The sequence below is a fragment of the Muntiacus reevesi genome, chromosome 4 (genome assembly GCF_963930625.1).
Source record: "Muntiacus reevesi chromosome 4, mMunRee1.1, whole genome shotgun sequence".
NCBI classification, from domain to species: domain Eukaryota; kingdom Metazoa; phylum Chordata; class Mammalia; order Artiodactyla; family Cervidae; genus Muntiacus; species Muntiacus reevesi.
Window position 1 is genome coordinate 13,435,507 of NC_089252.1, and position 19,483 is coordinate 13,454,989.

A 19,483-nucleotide genomic window follows, 5' to 3' on the forward strand; every position below is an offset into this window, starting at 1 on the left:
AAGCAAAGCAGCTAGTTCAGTTCAAAGACAATGGACCCTGTTAGAAAACAATACATTTAGATTGGAAGAATGTAAGAACAGAAGGCTCCAAAAGGAGCATGTCCAAGAAAATAGGGAAATTATGAGCTGTCTGACATATCTGATTCTAGTAAAGCTTGTACTAAGAAGCCATAGGAGTATATGAAGAATTAGTAATAGATATATAGGAAACCTATAAAAAAAATACACCAAACTTTTAATTGAAGCAATTATTAAATCTGGAAAAAGAAGAAAGGAAACATAACTTATTCATAATATATAGCTCAAAAGTAAATGACACTTAGTGGTAATGAATTAACTAAATATATTTATATAACTATTACATATTGGAGAATGGGAGGAACAGAAGAGAGTTGTTAAAGAACGCTAATCCTTTGCTATAGTTACAAAATAGTAATGACTAAAACAGGTAAGTCAAGAGATAACAATATTAGCATATTACTCTAAAATCACTGCAGATGGTGATTGCAGCCATGAAATTAAAAGACGCTTACTGCTTGGAAGGAAAGTTATGACCAACCTAGATAGCATATTAAAAAGCAGAGACATTACTTTGCCAACAAAGGTCCATCTAGTCAAGGCTATGGTTTTTTCAGTGGTCATGTATGGATGTGAGAGTTGGACTATAAAGAAAGCTGAGTGCTGAGAAACTGATGCTTTTGAACTATGGTGTTGGAGAAGACTCTTGAGAGTCCCTTGGACTGCAAGGAGATCCAACCAGTCCATCCTAAAGGAGATTAGTCCTGGGTGTTCACTGGAGGAACTGATGCTGAAGCTGAAACTCCAATACTTTGTCCACCTCATGCGAAGAGTTGACCCATTGGAAAAGACCCTGATGCTGGGAGGGATTGGGGGCAGGAGGAGAAGGGGATGACAGAGGATGAGATGGCTGGATGGCATCACCGACTCGTTGGGCATGAGTTTGAGTAAACTTCAGGAGCTGGTGATGGACAGGGAGGCCTGGCGTGCTGCTATTCATGGGGTCGCAAAGAGTCGGACATGACTGAGCGTCTGAACTGAACTGAACTGGTCTGATAGAGAGAAGAACGACTGAAAGAGTTGAAAAGGACTGCCTTTGGGGATCATGATTGGAGTGCAAGGAGATAAGGATGAGGACATTATAAGCCTTTTAGAAATACATTGACTTTTTAACTTTATGTACATTTTACTTTACACAATAACCAAATGATAGAAATAGCCCCAAGAGCCCATTGATGGATTAATGGATAAGCGAAATGTTGTATATACATACACTGAAATATTATCCAACCTTTAAAAAGAATTATTTTCTTTGGCCACTTGGCATGCAGGATCTTATCCTGCTAAGGGATTGAACCCGTGCACCCTGATGGTGCCTTCTGGAACAGAAGCCTGGAATCCTAATCACTGAACCACCAGGGAATTCCCTTAAAAAAAAAAAATTCTGACACATGTTACAGCATGAATAAACTGTGAGGGCATTATGCTAAGTGAAATAAGCCAGTCACCAAAAGGCAAGTACCACATTGTTCCACTTATAAGAGCTACATGGAGTAACTCATAGTAAAAGTCATAGGAATAGAATGTAGAAGGTGGTTTCCAGGAGCTGTGGGGGAAGGAAGAATGGGGAATAGTTTAATGGGTACAGAGTTTCAGTTTTGCAAGATGAGAAGAGTTCTGAAGATTGGTTGCCCAACATGTGAATGTACTTAACGTTAACAAGCTGTATACTTTAAAAAGGTTATCTATAATTTATCACAATTTTCTGAATTTTTTTTTTTTTTTTCTGTGCTTGGTTGCTCAGTTTTAGCCATGTCTTTGCAACCCCATGGACTGTAGCCAGCCAGATTCCTCTGTTCGTGGGACTCCCCAGGCAAGAACACTGGAGTGGGTTACCGTGACCTCCTCCAGGGGATCTTCTCAACCCAGGGATCAAACCCAGGTTTCCTGAATTGCAGGCAGATTCTTTACCATCTGAGCCATCAAGAAAGCCCTAGAATACTGGAGTTGGTAGCCTATCCCTTCTCCAGGGGATCTTTCTGACCCAGGAATCAGACCAGGATTTCCGGCATTGCAGGCAGATTCTTTACCAGCTGAGCCACCAGAGAAGCTCTTTTAAAAATTAAACAAAAACAAAAACAATGTAGCCTGGTGATGGAGTCATAACCAGGTGATATAAAAATACCATTCAATGTGGCATGAGAAATAGAATAATCAAAATGGACACAAACAGTTAAAAGTGAAAAATTTAGCAACTAACTATGTGCTACTCCATGATATTAAAACCCTAGGCTTGATCTTTTTATCTATTTTACTGTCTCATACTATGAGTATATAATATAACTTTGCAGGAATTGAGCCTATAGTACAAGTTAGGAGATCCAAGCATGATGTAGCAGAAAAAGCACTGAAACCACCCCCCACTTTTTTGCACCCTGCTAAAAAAATTTTTAAAAAGAAAAGAGATCATAAATATGAAAGTATACTATCATTTCTATTATACTCTGTAAAATAAGGACTTCTAGCAAAATTATACTTTTCCATGACTAAGATAGTATCTAGTTATGATTTAGAGTCTTCCTTAGGGCTCCTGAAATCACCCTATTTCCAAAGTGAGCACATTATCTTCAAAGGTTCCTCTTACTGCAGTTTATTTATTGCAGCAAGCTAGGAGAAATCAAAAGCACTTCTTCAGCAGGTGAAGGTGCCAGCTAAAGTCACCCTGAGCGCAAAGAGACAGAGACGGCCTTTGACTCTTCAGCAACACCTGGTCACTCTGGGTGGACAGTCTACTTGCCACCTGTACTTTCAGAAACTTTTTGTAAGTATAACTGATATCAGAGGCCTAAACCCTCTAAAGAATAATTTAAGATATTCCTTGGGCTAACTTACATACTCAAAAACTCAAAACCTTGAAAACTAGAAATATGACCACTGATAAACTCCTTGACATTAGCCTTGGTTATGGCTTTTTGGACTTGACGCCAAAAAGAAAGAAAACAAAAACAAAAATAAACAAGGAGGCTGACATAAAACTCTAAACCTCTGCACAACAAAGGAACCCACCAGTGAAACAAAAAGGCAATCTGCAGAATAGGACAAAACATTTGCAAATCATATATCTGATAAGTGGGTAATATCCAAAATACATAGAGAATTCATACAACTCAGTAGTGAAAATATCTGATTAAAAAATAGGCAGAGGATTTGAATACATAATTTTTTCGAAGAAGACACACAAATAATCAACTGGTACCTGAGAAGATGTTCAACATCATTAATCATCAGGGAAGTGTAAACCAAAACTACACAGAGACATCACTTCATACCTATTAGAATGGCTATTATCAAAAAGAAAAGAAACAAGTGTTGGTGAGGATGTGGAAAAAAATGAACTCTTGTGCACTGTTGATAAGAATGCAGCCATTATGGAAAATATTATGAAGGTTCCTCAAAAAATTAAAAATAGAGCTACGATATGACTGAGAAATTCCCCTTCTGAGCATTTATTTCAGTAAAGCAAAAACATCAACCTGAAAAGATATATGAACAATTATGTCTATTGCAGCATTATTTACAATTACCACAATATAGAAACAACTTGAGTGTCTATCAACAAATGAGTGCATAAAGAAAATACGGTGTAGATAGATACAGACATACATAATGGAATATTATTAAGCCATATAAATGTGGAAATTGTCATTTGTGACAACATGGATGGACCTTGAGGGAATATGCTGAGTGAAAAGAATCCGACAGAGAAAGGCATTTGTCCATGTGATCTCACGTATATGTGGAATCCAAAACAAAGAAGCAAAGCTCACAGATACAAAGAACAGATTGCTAGCTGCCACTGGCAGGGGTAGAGAGTGGGCCAGATGGGTGGAGGGAGTCAAAAGAGGCAAACTTTCGGTTACAAAATAAACGTCACAGGGACACATTGTACAGGATGGTGATTATTGTTAATAATACTATATTATATATTTGAAAGTTGTTAAGAAGAGTAGATGCTAAAAATTCTCATCACAAGAAAAAAATCCTGTGGCTGCAAACAGAGATGGATATGTGCTAGATCTGTTGTGCTGATCATTTTGAAATGTATACAAATGTTGAATCATTACGTTGTATTCCTGAAACTGATATAATGTTGTACGTCAATTATACCTCAATTAAAAAAAAAAAAGACACCCTGCAAAAAGAGAATGACCACTGAGATGTTTTCCAGCCTGCTCCAGGTTGTTCAGACGTGATGCAATCCCCTTTCTTTCCAAATTACTCAATAAAGTTGTACTCAATCCCTTAGGATTTTCCCCAATAAGCTCTCCAGGTTGTCAACAACTGAACTTGCTGTCTAATGAAATAAAACTTAAAGAGTAAACAAACAATAAGAAGGTGGGCACCAAATCTTGAGTCCTCTAAAGCATAAATCAGAAAAATAATAGTGCCTAGAACAGTTAGCTTCAGCGGAATACAGCACTGGAAGGCATGCATAGGCTGAAGAAGTTTGTAAAGAGAGGTCATCAAAGTTGGGAGGTGAGGACAACAGAGACAGACCTTTGAAATTCGCTCTTCCAACTAAGGACAGCCCCAAGTGCAGATGTGGCTTTCAATTACTGTAACCTCCTTTCAGAATTATAAATTGGAAAGATCACAGCCCTGGGAAGTCCAGAATCTTGGATTCGGTGGTTCTTGCATTAACTGGCCAAGTGGGCCCAATGCAGCCTTTTTTCTTTGTGAACCTCAGCGGTTGCATCTGTAAAATAAGGAGAGTGGTTAAGATTGTCTCTCAGGACCCTTTTAGCTCTAAGGTTCTTTGACTCAATAAGTCTATTCCTCTGTAGGGTCTAAGAGTTTTATTACTAGGTAAACTTGGTGATGACTTCTTAGCCACTGCTCAGTAAAGGGAAGAACAGAAGTGCGAGTTAAGGCCAATTGGTTCAGAAAGTATTCTGTCGATATTTTAGGGCATGGGAGAGACTGTCATTGATATCATGAATATTGTTTGGTGACGATACACACACTCTTGGGATTGAGGTGACTAACAGACTGACATCCAGTTAAAGGAAAAGGAGAAAAGACAATCTACCCACAATCATCGGGGCATTGGGAAGAAGGAGGGGTTGTAGACGCTAACAGACTGCAAGGCTTATGAAGATGTAGAATATTCAAAAGAGCCAAGCCATTCATTCATTTCTCTATTCATTCTTCCAGCAGGTATTTATTTAGTCCTTCCATGTGAAAATAATTTAAAACAATGCAAAAGATGTTTCTGTTAAATTGACTTTACAATTTAAAACAGTTTTACTTTATAAGTTTCATCCAATGTCAACTCTATTGGATATAAATTCCTCCTTAAGACAAGAGCAAAACTCAGAGAGGTTGAGTTTAACAAATATCACAGAGCTAATTCACCGAAAAATCAGAATCAAAATTCAAGTTTTCTCATTCCTGCTTTTATGTTCCTCCTGATACATCCCAGATATGACCATCTACTCCTGCAATTTCCTACTTTTGCTCTGCTAAGTGGATGGTCCTGGACCCCAAAATGCCAATATCCTTCTTGGGGCTGAGGATGAGCCACACCTTAATATGCCTCAATGACATATTGATTATTTTGAGCTAAAGTTAAGAAACAGCCAGTGCAAGAAGGACACTCTGACCCTCCTCTCTGTCTCCCTGAAAGCAGAAAATAAATCTCCACTGTGAAAGTTATATTTCCTGCATCTGGATTTAAAAGGAAACCCTTGTCATCAGAATAGGGAATTCAAGTTGAGACGCCTGTATGAACAAAACACATTACTTTTTAGATTTACCATGTAATGCCCAAACTCTGTTTAGATGCTTCATTAATTGAATACCTCAAATCTAAGTTTCTTTGGCCTGTGACTCCCTCATAAATTTAATGTTTATTTGGCTAAAAAGTATAAAAGCTGTCAGTGTTGGACTCCTTTTTTTTTAATAGAGGATAATTGCTTTACAATATTGTGTTGGTTTCTGCCACACAACAACATGGATCAGCCATAAATATCCATGTGTCCCGTCCCTCTTGCATCTCCGTCCCACTGCTTTAAGTCATCGCAGAAGGCTGGATTGGGCTCCCTGTGTTATGCAGCAGCTTCCCACTAGTTATCTATTTTACACATGGTAGTGTATATACGTCAACTGGACTCGGAAAAACTGGTTCAAAACTGGGAAAGGAGTAAAACAAGGCTATATATTGTCACCCTGTTTATCTAACTTCTTTGCAGAGTACATGTGAAATGCTGGGTTGGATGAATCACAAGATTGGAATAAAGATTGTCGGGAGAAATATTAACAACCTCAGATATGCAGATGATACCACTCTAATGGCAGCAAGTGAAGAGGCACCCTCTTGATGAGGGTGAAAAAGGAGAGTGAAAAAGCTGGCTTGAAACTCAACATTCAAGTAACTAAGATCATGGCATCTAGTCCCATCACTTCATGGCAAGTATATGGGGGAAAAGTGAAAGCAGGGACTGATCTTATCTTCCTAGGCTAGAAAACCAGTGCAGATGATGACTGCAACCATGAAGTTAAAAGACATTTGCTCCTTGGAAGGAAAGCTATGGAAAACCTAGAAAGCATAGTGAAAAGCAGAGACCTCACTTTGCTAACCAAGGTGCGTATAGTCAAAGTTATGGTTTTTCCAGTAGTCATGTGTGGATGTGAGGTTTGTACCATAAAGAAGACTGAGCGCAGAGGAATTGATGCTTTTGTTTGTAGTGCTGGAGAAGACTCTTGAGTCCTTTGGACAGCAAGGAGATCAAACCAGTTACTCTTAAAGGAAATCAACCCTGAATTTTCATTGGAAGGACTGATGCTAAAGCCAAAGCTCCTATACCTTGCCCACTTGATAGGAAAAACCGACTCACTGGAAAGACCCTGATGCTGGGGAAAATTGAAGGCAAAAAGAGAACAGGGTGGCAGAGAATGGCATGGTTAAATAGCATCACTGACTTAATGAATATGAATTTGAGCAAACTCAGAAATAATGGAGAGCAGAGGAGTCTGGTGTTCTACAGTCCATGGAGTCACAAAGAGTTGAACTCAGCTTAGTGACTGAACAACAAGTGTATGTATGTCAATGCCGCTCTCTCAATTCTCCCTACCCTCTCCTTCCTGCACGGTGTCCACAAGTCTGTTCTCTCATGTCTGTATCTCTATTCCTGTCCTATAAACAGGTTCATCAGTACTGTTTTTCTACATTCCATATATATGTATTAATATATGACATTTGTTTCTCTCTTTCTGACTTACTTCACTCTGTGTAACAGGCTCTAGCTTCATCGACCTCAGTTCGACTGACTCAAATTTGTTCCTTTTATAGCTGAGTAATATTCCATTGTTTATATGTACCATATCTTCTTTATCCATTCATCTGTCAACACATACAGCGACTATGGAAAACAACATGGAAATTCCTTAAAAAACTAGGAATAAAGCTACCAAATCACCCACTACTGGACACTACTATATCACCCTGAGAAAACCATAATTCAAAAAGATATATGTACCCAAATGCTCATTGCGGCCGTATTTACAATAGCCAGGATATGGAAGCTATGTAGATGGCCATTTCTTGGGTCCAATTTCTAGGAAACCATTGTGTGCAAGAAATATTTTTTTTCTTTTTCTCCTGTTAATCTGCCTTGTGTTAATTTTATTATTAGTCCAGCCACCTGAACTCGAGAGGTTTAAAGGGGGAAATTTCCCACTCCTTTTTTCTTCATTTGGCTACATGAGAACAAAGAACTGAAAATAAAAGCCCTATAAGAGTTTAATTTTGTCAAATAGGAAGGAGAAATGTGCATTTTCTTCCCAAGAGGTAACACATTTTATTCCTAAACTACAAATATGCTGAAGGTGGGCTCTGACACTGGCTTTATATTAACTTATCTGGCCCTCAAGCCTCATCTGCCTAACAGGTGACGGTATCTGCCCAAATCCAGTGTACAGTTTCTTTTCACTAGTATCAAATAAAGTGAAATACATAGACATCTATTAAAAATAAGAAGTGAAGCTATAACTGTGGTGTGGTTCTTACGGTTATTAAATGTATGGCTTGGAGAATAGATAATAGCCAGTGCTGGCTTGACTTCAGTCTTGGAGATCCAGCAAATTCAGAGGAGAGGGATTGGACACAAAGGAGCAAAGTCCATAAGCAGCTCAATGCTTAGAAAATAAGGAACAGTTGGTCTTACAGCTTGGCTGGGCAGGAGTGTTGGCACAGATCCTCAGATTATCATGCTCTGACTGGTGAATCAAGTGGGCCTCACCAGGGGCTGGACATTAGCTTCCTTCTGGTTAGAGAGAAGCAGGGGAGGCTGTGACCATCTGTTCTGCTCAGGATGTCACTATACCTTTTGCAGATTTTCTTGCAAAAGCAGAGTCCAAGCCGGGTCCTTGACAGAATCATAAAGTAAAACACCTCTGTTTCCGCAACTTTTTCTTCACTCTCCGCTTTCCCTCAAGTCATGGTGCCACTCCAGTGGCCCCAGCAGCTCACACTCATGACCTTTGTGGCCCTCAAAGCTAGTATGTGGAGACAGCACCCTGTGTGGTACAGAAATCTCTGCTCCTCACCCCCAAATTCCCTGAAAGTGAACCATATCTTTTTTGTCTTGCTCTCAGCAAGTTTCCAGTTGGAAATCAGAGCAGATAAGTAACTCACATTAAAGAGCTTATTAAAGATGACCAAAGTTAAAAGCAATCCTTGTCAAGAATACTAGCATGTTAATAATAGGCTCTTAAATAATTCAGTTCAGTTCAGTTCAGTTGCTCAGTGATGTATGACTCTTTGTGACCCCATGGACTGCAGCACGCCAGGCCTCCCTGTCCATCACCAACTCCTGGAGTTTACTCAAACTCATGTCCATTGAGTCAGTGATGTCATCCATCTTTACTTAATATCTGATAGATAGACAAAGTCAATGTAAGGTGGTAAGTGCTGGTGGGGAGCCAGTCAATGCATAAGAAGTTAGCCAGGTGACACAGGAGGTGTCCATCACACCTCAGACTAGTAAACCAGCTTGTATGAATGCAGGTTTTGTTCAGTTTCTCAGTCGTGTCTGACTCTTTGTGACCCCATGGACTGCAGCAAGCCAGGCTTCCCTGTCCTTCATCATCTCCCGGAACTTACTCAAATTCATGTCCATTGAGTCGGTGATGCCATCCAACCATCTCATCCTCGGTCATCCCCTTCTCCTCTTGCCTTCAATCTTTCCCAGCATCAGGGTCTTTTCTAATGAGTCAGCTCTTCACATCAGGTGGCCAAAGTAATTGAGCTTCATTCAGCTTCAGCATCAGTCCTTCTAATGAATATTCAAGACTGATTTCCATTAGGATTGACTGGTTTGATCTCCTTGCAGCTCAAGAGACTCTCCAGAGTCTTCTCCAACACCACAGTTCAAAAGCATCAGTTCTTCAGTGCTCAGCCTTTTTTATGATCCAACTCTGACATTCATACATGACTGCTAGAAAAACCACATCTTTGACTATACGGACCTTTGTCAGCAAAGTAATGTTTCTGCTTTTTAATAAATTGTGTAGGTTTGCAATAGCTTTTCTTTCAAGGAGCAGGTATCTTTTAATTCCATGACTGCAGTCAGCACCTGCAGTGATTTTGGAGCCCAAGAAAATAAAGTCTGTCACTGTTTCCATTGTTTCCCTGTCTATTTGCCATGAAGTGATGGGACTGTATACCATGATCTTAGCTTTTTGAATGTTGAATTTTAACCCAGCTTAAAACTGGTTTAATGAATGTAGGAAGGCATGTGAAAGCATGTAGCATGCAGGGAGAAAAAAAATGGCCAGTTTAGGGGAAAGCAAAGAGCTCAGCCTATCTGTTTTATATTAGTGAAGTGAAGTGGCTCAGTCGTGTTGAACTCTTTGCGACCCCACAGACTGTAGCCCACCAGGCTCCTCTGTTCATGGGATTCTCCAGGCAAGAGTACTGGAGTGGATTGCCATCTCCTTCTCCAGTGTTATGTTACCAGTGATAGAAAAGAAAGATGGTTTGCACACAGCTTTCAATAGACAGCTTATGAGTTTATTCTTTGTTCTATGCATGGTGGGGCACAGAATACTCTTCTGAGCACAGAAATAATAGTCTGTTGTTATAACTCCTATTATAATTCTGATAACAGTGAAATGGATATATTTCAAGGTGAAGAAGAACCAGAAGCAGAGAAGACTGCTTAGTTGGCTGCAAAAATAAACCAAGCCTGAAATGGTGATAGACCAGTCTAAAAGAGGGGCAGAGTACGGAATCAGAAATATTTTTCTAATCTATCATATGTAGGTGGAGTTACTTTCACAGCATAAGTGGAAGGTATTGACTAAGATGAATTTATTTCATTTGAAAACTGATACCAGACAATTTTCTTCAGCATACATTAAAAAGATAAGCAACAAAGTCATTAAGCCCAGCCCTGAACTGGATCAATGAGGAGGCTAAGGCCAGAAAATAGTGAGGATTGTTCTGAATCAGCCAATCTTGGTAGCAGATAAAGAAGAGCCCCATTGCCATGACTCTAGTGCACTTCTTGTCACAGTTCGCCCAAGAAACTACCATCCATTATTGTCCAGAGAGACCGAGGCACAGAATGAGGGTCCGCTCCTGACAGAGGTGACAGCAGCTCTCAGTTCTTGCTGCTCCGGTCGCTCAAAGTGAGAGGCACAAATCCTTCACGCCTCAGGCTCGGGCCTCCCACCGCACACGTTCATTGACAAACACTCACTGCGCCCGGCTAAGAAACAGCCCTGCTGCTAGACGCCGAAAGGACAGAGCCAAATAAATCCCAGGGCTGTGACAGGTCTAAAATGAGTTCTCATCAAGGTGGACAGCCCTTCGGTAAGGTGAAAGGCGTGGACCCGCTGGCTATCGAAGTCTGGAACGAACGTGGCTCTTATAAAGTCTGCAGTGCTATCCATGGCAGCAGTGCCCACTCCGTGTGTTCACCGAGGTTGAAGCATTCTTTGAACCTCAGCCTCCCTTGGCTGAGATAGCTCAGAGCCTGCCTTGTCAGCCTCTCTCTCTGCAAGCTGGGCCATGTTCCCGAACTCTTAAACTACTGGCTGGCATGCTGCTTGCAGCCAGACAGACATGGGTCTGACTTACCGCATCCTTTTAAGCTCAGAGGCCTTCACCGTTATGTTTTATCCAAATCAGAGTCTTGCATTTGGCTTGAATTAAATCTCAATTTGCATGCATTTGTATCCAAGCATTTTTACTACAGGAAGCTTCCTTTGGGGTTAACTTGGCCCCTTAGTCCCAAGACGGTCTGACCCAAGGCACTCCTCTTCCCATGCTCCATGCTGCAATCCCAGAAATGCCTTCCAGCAAAACTGCTGGAGACAGAACAAGAGCAACAGGTATAGAAGACGTTATTTCCCAGGAAACCCAGAACAAAATGGGGCTCCCCCAGATACTGGCCAGAAAGTACTAGTAAGAAAAACAGAAAGGGCAGGTGTTACACTAAGTGCTGAGCTCTGGACAAGTAAAACCCAGATTTGTGGCTATTTGGACACTGCTTCGTTTACCTTGAGTTTATTTAATCTGGGTTCAGTTATCTCAATTAATCTGTTTGGGATATTTATATGTAAGTATTGAGCTGCTGTGGGTATTCTCCATCCACAGCTACCAGGCTTATTCGTGTTCTCACTATGGTTCTCAGAGCAAGACGCAAAGTAAAACAGAAATAACAGAAAAAAACAGAACCATCAAAACGGGGCTCCTCCTTCCTCTAATGAGCCACCACGGCAAAACAAATGATGCTTTTCGATACTGCACACATATTGCCGTAGCCATGGAAACACACTTAGCAGCAAAGAAACCTTGACCTTTCCCCATCTGTTTAGAGTCTTCACAGTGACACATTAATTTCAACATATGAAAACAAAAAAAGAAGGGCATAAATGTTACATTTTCTACAATTTTCATGCAGCAACCAGCTCAGTGTGAATAAAATTCCTAGATGAGGAAGGAATGATGCAGTTAGTTTAAGCCCAATACCCCGAGGCAGAACCGGATGACATTTTCCCGGCATTAAGCAAAATGACTCTAATATAACAAGCTCTGCAGCTTACCGAGAGACTACAGGAAGGGCTCCAAAACCGGACCAGAGATAAACAGCTACAGGAACAAACACCAGCCAGTGTAAATATTCCCCAGAAACAAAGATGGATATCTCCAAAAATAACATTCAGTGAGAGCTAAAGCATTTTTTCCAGGAAGCTATTGTTAGCAGCTAAAAGCTTAAGACAATTGAAACAGATTCTTACCAATTCTATTCAATCCAATAAGCATTTAAGGAGGTTTCCTCTTTTCATTGATAGATAAGAATTAGGTATAGAAGAGTATACAGCACATGTTCTGTCTGTTGTAAATAAGAAACATTAACTCACTTAAATCCATTACAAAAACTCTGTGAAAAGCAAGATAAATGTAGCAGACATAAAAAGGGAAGGTCTCTACATAAAGTATCACTAGAGCTCAATCTGAAGATATCAGGACATTTTTCAATAAACTCACTGTCATATGAGTATAGAGAGATGAATCAAAGATGTATCTAACACTTCAATGAAGAACCAACAATACGGCAAAGCTAATTTGAAAGAGGAGTTGAGAAACTGAGGCATGGAGGGATAAATCATAAGCCTGGGATGAATATATACACTATTATTGTACATGTAAGATAAACAACTAACAGGGACCTACTATATAGCACAGGGAATTCTATTCAATATTTTGTAATAATCTATGAGAAAAGAATCTGTAAAAGAATAAATATATGCACATGAAAAATTAAATTAGTTTCCTATATACATGAAACTAGGCTTCCCATGGGATACTAGGGTAAAGAACTCACTTGCCAGTGCAGAAGACTTAAGAGATACAGTTCAAGGCCTGGGTCAGGAAGATCCCCTGGAGAAGGAGATGGCAACTCACTCCAGTTTTCTTGCTGAGGAAGAGCTGGGCTACCATCCACAGGGTCACAAAAATTAAAGTGACTTAGCTTTAATTGAAGTGACTTAGCACACAAACCTATAATGTTGTGTTATAAATCAATTATAAATCAACTATACTTATTATAAATTATAAATCAACTATACTTCAGTAAAATGAAATAAAATTATATTCAAGTAGAATAAATGGCCCCTTAAAGGCTAAATGAAATTGAATATATAACATAATCATCTCCTCAGATGTTTAACCATTTCATACATGTTTAAGATGAAAACAGAAATAAAATTGCTATTAGTTTTCATCAAAAAAGAAAAACTCTGATATATGTCAGTGCAGAAAAATAATAAAAGTGCAAACTTAGACTGAAATCTTGTCAATGTCCTATAAGAAAATGAAACCATAGCTGTTGGAGATATCTTTTTTATTGAATATAAATCATTTGTAATATATACATCATCCATAATTTAACATCTAATTTTAGAGATCTGAGTTTTAAAAAATATATAAAATATAATATATAAAATATATTATATAATTATTATAATTATAAAATATATTATATAAATATATTATATTATATATTATATATTATAATATATTATATATATATATATTATATATATTATATTATATATAAAAATATATTATATAATTATTATAATTATAAAATATATTATATAAATATATATAAAATATATAAAATATAATATATAAAAGCTAAAGTTATCTTTCTCCAGAGTATGAGTTGACCCTTGGGTGGATTTGTTATAAAATGCTTCAATTTTATGTAACACTGAAAGAACAAGCAGGATTCTTTCTGCCTTATTTCCAAGCTTTGAATGATTCTTCTTTAGAAAGGTAGAATATAAGTAAACATCAACAGTGGAAAAAAAAAAATCATTAAAACTGAAGGAAGAGTTGGGATGGCACAACCATCCACTCAAGTGCACTATTTTGGAGAAAAACAGCACTTTCATCTATGGACTGAATAAGAGAAAATAAAGATTCATTTGCAATCTGAGAAGTATAAAATTGGACAGATGATCTTTACAGCATTAGATATATGTTGGGAATCAATTTTTTTTCCTATTTGCTAAAAATCCTTGTGTGTAGGTGACAAACAGATTGCAATGTGGTAGAAAGTCACTTTGGGGAATTACTAACTCCATACCAAAAAGAAATTTTTTAAAAGAAATTTTATTTATGTGATGCTATTTCCCTTATAGAAATATAAAATGCTCAAAACTTGCCATTTCTTCTCCAACACCACAGTTCAAAAGCATCAGTTCTTCGGTGCTCAGCCTTCTTTATGGTTCAACTCTCACATCTACACATAACTGCTAGAAAAACTATAGCTTTGACTAGATGGACTTTTGTTAGCAAAGTAAAATTTTTGCTTTTTTATTTTTTTGTTGTTGTTAGTTTTTGCTTTTTTAGTATGCTGTCTAGGTTTGTCATAGCTTTTCTTCTAGGAGCAAGACTCTTAATTTCATGGCTCCAGTCACTGTCCACAGTGATTTTGGAGACCAAGAAAATAAAGTCTGTCACTGTTTGCATTGTTTCCTCATCTATTTGCCAGGAAAGTGATGGGACCAGATGACATGATCTTAGTTTTCTGAATTGACTTTTAAGCCAGCTTTTTCATTCTCCTCTTTTACCTTTTATCAAGAGGCTCTTTAGTTCCTCTTCATTTTCTGCCAGAAGGGTGGTGATATCTGCATATCTGAGGTTATTGATATTTCTCCTGGCAATCTTGATTCCAGCTTGTGCTTCATCCAACCTGCATCTTGCATGATGTACTCTGCATGTAAGTTAAATAAGCAGGGTGACAATATACAGCCTTGACGTACTCCTTTCCCAATTTGCAACCAGTCAATTGTTCCATGTTAGGCTCTAACTGTTGCTTCTTGATCTGTATACACATTTCTCGGGAGGCAAGTAAGGTGGTCTGGTATTCCCACCTCTTTAAGAATTTTCCACAGTTTGTTGTGATCCACACAGTCAAAGGCTTTAGCATAGCCCATGAAGCAGAAGTAGATGCTTTTCTGAAATTCTCTTGTTTTTTCTATGATTCAGTGGATGTTGGCAATTTGATCTCTGGTTCCTCTGCCTTTTCTAAATCCAGCTTGAGCACCTGGAAGTTCTCAGTTCACATACTGTTGAAGCCTCGCTTGGAGAATTTTGAGCATTACTTTTCTAGCATGTGAGATGTGTGCAATTGTGTGGTAGTTTGAACATTCTAAGGCTTCCCTTGTGGTTCAGCTGGTAAAGAATCTGCCTGCAATGCTGGAGACCTGGATTCAGTTCCTGGGTTGGAAGGATCCCCTGGAGAAGAGAAAGGCTACCCACTCCAGTATTCTGGCCTGGAGAATTTCATGGACTGTATAGTCCATGGGGTCGCAAAGAGTTGGACGCGACTGACTTTCACTTTGAACATTCTTTGGCATTGTCCTTCTTTGGGATTGGAATGAAAACGGACCTTTTCCAGCCCTGTGGCCACTGCTGAGTTTTACAAATTTGCTGGCATATTGAGTGCAGCACTTTCACAGCATCATCTTGCCACCTCTTCTTAATATCATCTGCTGCTGTTAAGTCCATATCATTTCTGTCCTTTATTGTGCCCACCTCTGCATGAAATATTCCTTTGGTATCTCCAATTTTCTTGAAGAGGTCTCTAGTCTTTCCCATTCTATTATTTTCCTCTATTTCTTTGCACTGATCACTTAGGAAGGCTTTCTTATCTCTCCTCGCTATTCTTTGGAACTCTGCATTCTGATGGGTATATCTTTCCTCTTTTCCTTTGCCTTTCACTTATTTTCTTTTCTCAGCTATTTGTAAGGCCTCCTCAGACAACCATTTTGCTTTTTTTTTTTTTTTTTTGCTGATTTTTAATTAAGAGCTAGCTAATATAACCAAATATGTGCTGAAAATAATATGACACTTCAATTTCTTGTTTATGCAAGTTGGAATGGAAGAAAAGAAGAGAAAGGTAGAAAAAGATAGCGAAATAAAAATGAGGCTGGAAAGAAGAAACGTGAGTAAATAACCAGATAGAAATCGAAGAAACAAAACCAAAGACTGGGAAGAATGTGGGAAGGGAACAGTTGAGAGAATTGGAATTAGGAAAAGTCCCAAACAAGGAGAAGCAACACAGAGAAGAGATCTTAAAAGAGATGAGGTTAAAAGAGCAAAATGGGAAGGCGTAGGCAAAGACAGGGGGTTGAGGATTAAAGCCAGTTGAAATCACCATTCCGTGAGGATTCATTTGCTCAGTGGATTTCTTTCTCTCTCTTAGAAGCAGTAGTCAGTATCTGACCATCATTCAAAGTTCTTCAATTAATCTATTAACCCAGAAGGAAGAAATTACACTCTAATCCATATGCGAATGCCACACTGCTTTGAATGAACTCTATCTAGTTGGAATCCCAGACGGATTCCCCAAGGTTTCTGCTCCCAGTGAAACTTAGCAGCTGAGAAGGGGTGGCCTCGTAGTGGACCTGGCCAGGCCTTCGCGCAGTAGTGTGACGAGCGAGTCCCAAGGCCCCAGGCTATCTTCTCCCATGGCAATAGAAATGTTCCCAGATATTCAAGAGGGAATAATTTTCTGTAGCATAAAATGACAGAAGAAAATGTGCTGCCAGGTGATGGGCAGCCTCTGGTCCCCAGGCAGGAGTGGAGCCGATTATGGCCACATCCTCCAAGCGGCAGGACTCTTCAATCACTGTCAGCCCTTCTACTCCCCTGCCTCTCTGTCTAAACTTTCTCCCACTTTCCCCTAGGCTCCAAATGCAACCGAACAAGTCAATGCAAGTTAGAGTGGGGAGCCTTGCAAGTTTTCTGCTTTTAATTTCTGTTTAATGATGTATTGGCCAGGGCACCATTACATCGTCTTACTTAACAGCCTTTCCTGGACAGTAAACTGTGCTGGGAACCCACCTCAGCCCACAAACCCTGCAATTAAGTGATCGTTTGTCCTCGCAGGCTTGAAAGAAGCAGGAGTCTGAGGAAGGCTGGGAGCAGCCTGGATTTATTAAAGTAATAAATAACCTGGAAGCCCCCCACTGAGCCTCTGCTTCCTTGTTCTTATTTATTTTCTTTTTGTGGTTTCTGAGATGGGGAGATTGGGGACTTAATTGCTTGGGGAAAAAAGTTGCCTAGGAGCTACATAGCACTCACATCCCAGAAACAATAAAAACTGGGAGGCTTTAGGGCTACAGCTTAATAACAGCTCTGCTGATGGCTGGGCTGGGCTTCTTGGCAAGCTCTCACTCATTCTGTGTTTCTGGAAGAGCAACACTCACTGCTGCACAAGAAACGTACTCAATGAGGCAGGAGGCATCTAGCTGGCCAAAGGGAGGCCTTCTAAGAGGAGGTTCTGATTCACCTTGTCCTTTGTTTCACCTCCTTTTGTTTTATTTTTAATTATGAGAATCTTTTAAAATAATTAAATGTAGAAATTCCTGGATATTATTTTGAACTTAATATTTTTTCCCACTTTTTAAAAAAAACATGTTTGTTTATTATTGACTGCACTGGGTCTTTGTGACTATGTGTGGACTTTCTCTAAGGTACAGTGAGCTGGGGCTCTAGTTTTGGTGCACAGGCTTCTCATTGCCAAGACTTCCCTTGTTACAGAACAGAGGCTCTAAGCATGTGGACTTCAGTTTATGTGGTGCACAAGGAAATGTCACTTTTTTTCTCACATATTCTGTCTCATTTGGTCGTACATTTTTAATTATTATCACAGAATATATTTACATGGCTCAGCAGCAAAATTATTTGCTCAGTAGCAATTATTAGTAGCAAAAAATCTAGCCAGGATTCATCTTTCTAGAATATTCTTATATGCAAAACATAATATAAAAGCATTAAGAAGCAAAATAGTTTTCTAGACAGTCAAAATAGATGTCCTATATACATACATGTATATATAAACACACATACATATTCACTTTATTTTACATACAATTCTCACAAATGTACTTGCTAAGGCCCCAATCCAGAAAATAACAGTCCTTTCTACAGGTTCATTTTTTAAGATAAGGCGCTCCTCATCCTACTTCCTTGCCCAAACTGAGCTCATGAGAGTCACATAACAGAAAATTAGCCATTTTAAAGTGAACAGTTCAGTAGCATTTAGCATATTAACAATGTTGCACAACTGCCACATCTCTCAAGTTCCAAAACATTCTCCTCACCCCAGAATAAAACCCCATCCCATTAAGCAGCTATTCCTCATTTCTCCTTACCCCAGCTACTGGTAACCACCAGTCTGTGTTCGGTCTCTATGGACTTACAGAGTCTGTGTATGCCAGGTAAATGGAGTCATAGCACGTGCCCTTTTGTGTCTGACTCCTTTTACGTAGATCAATGTTTATGAGTTTCACCCACATTGTAGTGTGTATTAGTACCTCATCCTTTTTATGGCAGAATAATATTCCATTGTGTGGGTAGGCCAAAGTTTTTTTTTAATCCATTGATGAACATAGATTGTTTTCGGTTTTGTTTTTTATATTATGAACAGTGTTACTATGAGTGTGTACAAGTATTTATTTGAACAACTGTTTTCAATTCTTTGGGATAAATACCTAGGAATGGAACGGACAAATCATAGGATAATTTTATGTTTAACTTTTTTCCTATAAAGCTTCTTATTTTTTTAATTTTATATTAAAGTACAATTTTGTGTTAGTTTCAGTTGTACAGCAAAGTAATTCAGTTATACATATAGAAACATCTATTCTTTTTCAAATTTTTTCCCATCTAGGTTATTAGAGAATATCGAACAGAGTTCCCTGTGCTATACAGTAAGTCCTTGCTAGTTATCAGTTTTGAATTTAGTAATGTGTACCTCTCAGTCCAAAACTCCCAAACCATCCCTCCCTGCCAACCCCTTCCTCTAGTAACTGTAAGTTTACTCCATAAGTCTATAAGCATTTCTGCTTTGTAGGCAAGTGCATATGTATAATTTGTATTAGTTTCTGCATATAAGCAATATCATATGACATTTGTATTTCTCTGTCTGATTTACTTCACTTAGTACAATAATCTCCAGGTCTGTCCATGTTGCTGCAAATCTCATTATTTCATTCTTTTTAATGGCTGAATACTATTCCATTGTGTATATGTACCACATCTTCTTTATCCATTCATCTGTCAATGGACATTTAGGTTGATTCCATGTCTTGCCTATTGTAAATAGCACTGCAATGAATATTGGGGTGCATCTATCCTTCTGAACCATATTTTTCTCTTGATATATGACCAGGACTGAGATTGCAGGATCATGTGGTAGTTCTATTTTTTAAGGAAACTCCATTGCTATTCTCCATAGTGGCTGTACCAATTTACATTCCCATCAACAGTGTAGGAGGGTGCCCTACCCTCCATAGCGTTTGTTACTTGTAGACTTTTTGATGGTGGTCACTCTGATTGATGTGAGGCGATATCTCATTATAGCTTTGATTTGCATTT